Genomic DNA, 7,038 nt, shown 5'->3' with positions numbered 1-7,038 from the left:
AAAGAAGTTGTCATATTCCCAAACAGGAAAACTGGGATCACCTGATTTGAAAGTGGGATAGCTTCTTCATCCTAACTCCTATGAGATTTATTCCACTTCCTAATGATTCTCCACTACTTTATGTATCAAAATCAAGCTTCTTACATCGCGATTCATCCTGGTTTGATTAGAATGACAAAGAAGTTGTCATATTCCCAAACAGACAAACTGGGATCACCTGATTTGAAAGTGGGATAGCTTCTTCATCCTAACTCCTATGAGATTTTTTCCACTTACTAGTGATCTCCACTACTTTATGTATCAAAATCAAGCTTCTTACATCGCGATTCTTCCTGGTTTGATTAGAATGACAAAGTAGTTGTCATATTCCCAAACAGGAAAACTGGGATCACCTGATTTGAAAGTGTGATAGCTTCTTCATCCTAATTCCTATGAGGTTTATTCCACTTCCTAATGATTCTGCACTACTTTATGTATCAAAATCAAGCTACTTACATCGCGATTCATCCTGGTTTGATTAGAATGATAAAGAAGTTGTCATATTCCTAAACAGGAAAACTGGGATCACCTGATTTGAAAGTGGGATAGCTTCTTCATCCTAACTCCTATTGTTGAGATGAGTTGAGACATTTGAGTTAAAGACAAAGGAGTTGAGAACATAAAGAGAGAGCAAGGAGTTAAGAGGAGGAATGGGCTGATAGGGATGGTACGGACGGAGAGGCCGTACCAGGCCGTACAAGTGAGCATCCGTACAAGGTGAAAGCGGCCAAGTAACTATCCGAGTAACTCTTATGTACTGAGGTGGAGTTACACTCGGCCAAGGCCTTATCCGAACGTTGAGAGGATAAGGGAGGCGCGGCTTGACAGCTAGGACAGGCTGGCAAGGGCTGGAAAGGAAGAGCATCTGGTCTTGGATAAGGAAGATGCTCCAACGTGTGAGGACACTCATTGGCCGATTCAAACTAAAGCACAACTCATCTTTGACTCTACATGCTTGCTTATCCTTATGATTTCGAAAACCCTAATGTGTATGGACCTCTATATATTGTGAGCTCATCATTAATAAAGATTAGACAGTTCTAAACAAATCAATCTCTCTATACTTTTCACAATGATTCTCCATTAGTCTCTTATCTCTCAAATCTACTCTACTCTAATCTCTTCTCTAGTCTTATCTAAACTCAGATTATCTTTTACTTTACTTAAATCTGATATGGTATCAGAGCCAGGTTGATTTCAATCTGAGTTCTTGGCGTTTTTCTCTTGAAGATTCAAACTTGAAACTTTGGGAGATCAAGTGAGAGTGGTGTGAGTGTTCTTGGTAGAAGCTGCATCCCGGAGCTACATCTTCATTCCGGAAGTCTTATCTAGCTTTTTGAGGGTTCTTTGAAGAGTAAAAGACAAGGCACGGAAGGGTTTGAGCTGGTGTTGTAGTTCTGAGTCTCAAGATCAAGTCTTTTACAAGTTATTGAAGTGAAACTGTTGAAGATGGAGAGTGGTTCCAAGATGAAGGTTGCTGTCATGTCCCTGATTCTGGATAGGATCGTCCGGACGGACTGCGGTGCGTGGAAATGCACCAGTATGGTCATATGGCCCAAAGACAAGCGTGTCATAGCCTGGAAGTAAGGTTAAGGGCATCAGGAAGCTAAGGCATAGCTAATCCAAGAAGGAGACAAGCTCAAAGGAGCTGGACAAGCGAGCTGGTAGCTGGACAAGATCCAGGTGAAGCTCGATGAAGTGAGTGATCAGAATGGATCATGGGAAAACTAAGTCTAGGTCTGGAAATTGACCAAGGGACTTAGAAGGATTGAAGAAGATAAAGGAAACAAGCTGGACACAGTGTATAACAGCTGGGTGATGCAGTAAGCAAGCTCGACCAGCTAGGTAAAGTGTAGTGCAGCTCAGTGTAGCTCACTGAAGAGTGTGTCAGCTCCCTGAGCTAGATGGACTAGCTCACTCAGCTGGGACAGCTGGGGATCAGCTCAACTCAGCTGGACTGAGTGTTCAAGTCATGGGCAGTTGGGCCGGGTCTGGACAGTGGCCGGGCCACATGGGTGACCCGTGTGTGCCGATGGGCTGGTGGGCTCTTGGGATTGAGCCAGGAGCATGGGCAATCCGTGTGGGCTTGCTTTGGACATGTCCAGGAGTGCTTTGACAGTTCCAAACCGTGTGGTAACTGCCAGAGGTGAAAGGGTGTGATCTGGACCATTGATTTAAATCAATGGCCAGGATTGAAACCGAAGGGATGGAGTGGTTAAAAAGTAACCACCAAAAAGTAACCACCCCTTCTCCTATATAAGGAAGGCAAGTCCGTGCCTTTGCAGGCACACCAGGGACTTCCTTCTACACCCTGAAACACAAAGAAAACCAGAGAAAAAGAGAGAGAGAGTCGGATTGCTCCATCCAAGATCAAGAGTGATGTGAAGGCAGCAAAGAGGCAGTTTTGTGGGCAATCACAAGGGGAGTTGAGAACGACCCTTTGATGGTGATTGATCATGGATGATCATGTCCTAGGCTTCCTCTGTGGCCTGGGAACACACTCAAATGGTCAGGAGGGAAGGGAGAAGGCCGGACTCCACTCTCAATGGCATGAACAGCCTTAAGGACAGATGTGTGTAGAAAGGCAGTTTCATGGGCACTGAAGGGGGAAATGATGGACGACCCTGTGAGGATGTTTGATCATGGATGATCACATCCTGGGCTTCCTCTGTGTCTTGGGAACACACGCAAATAACCAGGAGAGAAGGGAGAAGGCCAGACTCCACTCTTACAGGCCAAGACAGCCTTGAAGGCGGATGCAGTGTAGAAACTGGTTTCATGGAAGTTCCATGGATGGGAAGTTGGTGCGACCCTTGAATAGATCTTATCAATATTGGAGGTATGTGATAGGACAATGATGGAGGCGTGCCCTGGAGGAGAATGGCCGTCCATGATAAGGGAAGGCACATGATCTAATCAGATCATGTATAAGGTAACCGGTTTTATGATTACCTTTTGAATTCCATTCTGTTGACTGAGGAATTGATCATGGCCAAGTATGGCACGTCATTGAGGAATATATATATTATGAATGATTATGGTGTAGTCTGTTGGATCAGACTTGATGACACTAAACCATGGTCTTGGCCGGTTAGGAGAAATCCTCCATGGCCTTGGTTTGGAAGGTATGATCAGATCTCATAGTTCCTGAAGGACTTGAGGGGATCTGATGATTGATTCTTCTTAGTGGGTATTTATAATGAATTATCATGGTATTTGGGGATTTTTATCTGATTGATTTCGAGATGGTCAAGGTGGCCGGTGGGGCTGTTCTAGGTCAAGATCTATAGGATCGAGATCGGTTCTTGGAATTCTGACTTGACCATTCTCTTAGTTAAGATTTATCATGAATTATCATGAATCCTAATGAGTTTTTAGGGATTGATTTAGAGATGGTCCCTCGGGCCGGTTTGGTTGATCTTGGCCGAGATCTAGGGGCTGGAGGCCGGTTCTGGGAAATCCGATTGGACCATTCTCTTAGTTATGATTTATCATGAATTGTCATGAATTTTAATTGATTTTTGGATCACATTTGAAATCGGCCAGATTTGGGTTTAATGAGAAAATGATCGGTTAGTTATGGAACCAGCCATGCAATGATAGATCCTTGTGTTAGGTTATCGGATCATATGCTTGTGTATTGTGAAATGTTTGTCACTTATGATTATTGATCATAAGGAATGTTAGTTATCAACCTTGGGTTGGTAAGCTATGTGCAAAGCATTGGCTATGTTTTTGGAGCAGGTTTGCTTGCGGTCGAAATTGCACCTGAGGGCATATTGGGGTCAGATCCTTGTGTTAGGATATCTGATCATATGTTTGTGTGCTGGAACATATTGTCACTTATGATATTGATCATAAGGAATTGCTGGTTATCAACCTTGGTGTTGGTAAGGCAGGCCGTGTGTGATCTGATCATGGGTAAGGATGGACGACCTGATCCTTGGATGATGGATCAAGGTGTCTGATCTGATTGATCAAAGGATGCACCGGTGGTAAGAGCAACACTAATCAGGTTCAGTGGGACATGGTTCCATGACTGATTAGGAAGTGTGAAGACTCATCGGTTCTGAGTCATGAGGGGTGGTTGGTTGATTGACTCAGGATCTGATGGGCATTGTTAGTCCATGCGCTGGACTTGGTATCATAAGTTGAAGACTTCTCAAGGGTTACTTATGTCTGTGGGGATGGTTGGCTGAATGACTAAGTACCCAAGGGAAGAGTTTATGCAGGTATAAGGGAGTTGGACGAGTGGACGGGGAGCTGGGCAAGGCTACCTCGCAGCTCGATCAGCTGGTTTATGAGTTCATTCAGCTAGTGTAGCTGGGCCGATGAGCTAACAAGCTCCGTGGATGTGGCAAAGGTATGATCTAGCAATGTTGCATAGATTTAGTTAGAATGGTTAGGGGAATGGAACCTCTGATTGTATGACTTGGTCTAGGCTCAGGATCGACCTTGGAGCTAGTTGGCAGTTGTGGTTACTGACCAGTAGCTGAGGTGATCTGACCAGACAAGTGTTAGATTGGATTTAGTCCAATGGATGATAGATGTTATTCCGCTGTGCATAAGTTGAAATGATCTAAGCTAGGGAATGACTAAGGTAGTCTTGAGCTAAGATCTGAATTAGCCCTCGCCAATGGGCGATATTTTAAATAAAGGGCAAAATTTTTAGAGGTTCGGTCCGGGTATGGACTGAGCGACGTGAGGCATCGACCGCGGCCTAGTCGGCCGGGATCGGGTCTTACAGTTGCTGTGACTTTCAAGGGAAGTAACTACCTAGTATGGTCTAGGATGGTGAAGACTGCTGTGGGAAGTAAGGGTTTATGGAAGCACATCACATCTGGTGAGGCTCCAAAGCTCATTACTCAAGGAGGAGACAAGGAGAGTGTCTCGGAAGCTGAAGCTGAGAAGTGGCAACAAGAGGACATGATGGTGATGTCTGCTCTTCATAGCTCGTTGGAGCCAGCCATTCTAGACGCTTACAGCTATTGTGAGACAGCCAAGGAGCTGTGGGAAACATTGAAGAAGGTGTATGGAAACACCTCTAACCTCAGCCGGGTCTTTGAAGTGAAGAAAGCTTTGAATGATCTAACTCAGGAGGACATGGAGTTCACTAAGCATTTGGGGAGGTTCCGGACACTCTGGTCAGAGCTGGAGATGCTGAGGCCGAGCACAACTGATCCAGAGCTGCTAAATGAAAGGAGAGAGCAAGATAAGGTCTTTGGGTTGTTGCTTACATTGAATCCAAGCTACAGTGGGTTGATTCAGCATATGTTGAGGGCTGAGAAGCTTCCGGACCTGGAGGATGCGTGTGCTCAGATACAAAAGGAGCAAGGCTCCATTGGCTTGTTTGGTGGTAAAGGAGACTTGTCTCTAGCCAATGCTGCGCGAACTGATCATGAGGAGATACCACAAGCCAACAGAGCAGCACACGGCAAGTATGAGGATAGGAAGTTCAATGGCAATTGTGATCACTGCAAGAAGCATGGACACAAGAAGAGCCAGTGCTGGATACTACATCCTCATCTGAAGCCGGCGAAGTTCATGAAGGAAAGGGAGGCAAGAGCTCATGCTTCTGAGGGAACAAGTGGAGCCGGATCATCTAGCCGTGGAGCTGAAGGAGAGGGGCGTGAGGGTGATGGCAAGGCACTGGTGACATACTCAGGAGCTCCTAACATCCGTGGCAATGATCAAGACTTCATCAGGAGATCCGAGATGGATGCTCTCATCAAAATGCTCAAGGAGAATGGTAACACTCATGGGTACTCCTTTGGTGCATCCATGATAGCTAAGACTATAGAAACATCTCCTTGTGTTGCTGATATTGCTAGGATGGATAGAGTTAAAAGCAATGAACATGCTAGACATGAGTACACCTTTGCTAGAAATGCTAGGATGAATCATGAACTAAATGCATTTAGATCACCTTTGAACCTTTGTCATAATGCTAGCAGTATAACTAAGCCATTAATTGTTGATTCTGGTGCATCTCATCACATGATTAGTGATACAAATCTGATTAAGGATATAGAACCAACTAGTGGACATGTTATGATTGCAAATGGGGACAAGATCCCTATTAGAGGAATAGGAAATTTGAAGTTGTTTGATAAGAACACTAGAGCTTTCTACATGCCTGAATTTACATCTAACTTGCTATCTGTTAAGAAATGCACAACTGATTTGAATTGCAATGTTATATTCAGTCCTAATGATGTAAAGTTTCAGGATATTGAGAGCAGCCACTTGATTGGAAAAGGAATCACTAAAGGAGAGTTGTATTTGCTTGAAGAACTTGATCCTGTTTCCAATTACAATTGCTCGTTTACTACTGCTTCTAGTTTAAATAAAAATGCTTTGTGGCATGCTAGATTAGGACATCCTCATGGTAGAGCTTTAAACTTGATGTTACCAGGTGTTTTATTTGAGAATAAGGATTGTGAAGCTTGCATTTTAGGCAAGCATTGTAAAACTGTGTTTCCAAACTCTACTAGTGTTTATGATAAGTGCTTTGATCTTATTCATTCTGATGTGTGGACTGCACCTTGCATATCTAGAGACAATCATAAATACTTTGTCACATTCATTGATGAAAAATCCAAATACACCTGGTTAACTTTAATCCCATCAAAAGATAGAGTGATAGATGCATTTAAGAACTTTCAAGCTCATGTGACTAACCATTATAATGCCAAGATTAAAATTTTTAGATCAGATAATGGAGGTGAGTACACAAGCTATGCGTTCAAGAGTCATCTAGAGCATCATGGGATCTTGCATCAAACAAGCTGTCCTTATACTCCACAACAGAATGGGGTAGCTGAGAGGAAGAACCGACACTTGATGGAGGTTGCTAGGTCAATGATGTTCCAAGCAAATGTTCCAAAGAGGTTTTGGAGTGATGCTGTGGCTACTGCTTGTTACTTGATCAACAGGATTCCCACAAAGGTGTTGAAGGATCAAGCACCATTTGAAGTTCTAAACAAGCACAAGCCATCA

The sequence above is a fragment of the Brassica napus genome, unplaced genomic scaffold (assembly GCF_020379485.1).
Source record: "Brassica napus cultivar Da-Ae unplaced genomic scaffold, Da-Ae ScsIHWf_1493;HRSCAF=2088, whole genome shotgun sequence".
Classification (NCBI taxonomy): Eukaryota; Viridiplantae; Streptophyta; class Magnoliopsida; order Brassicales; family Brassicaceae; genus Brassica; species Brassica napus.
This window is presented reverse-complemented; position numbering follows the sequence as displayed.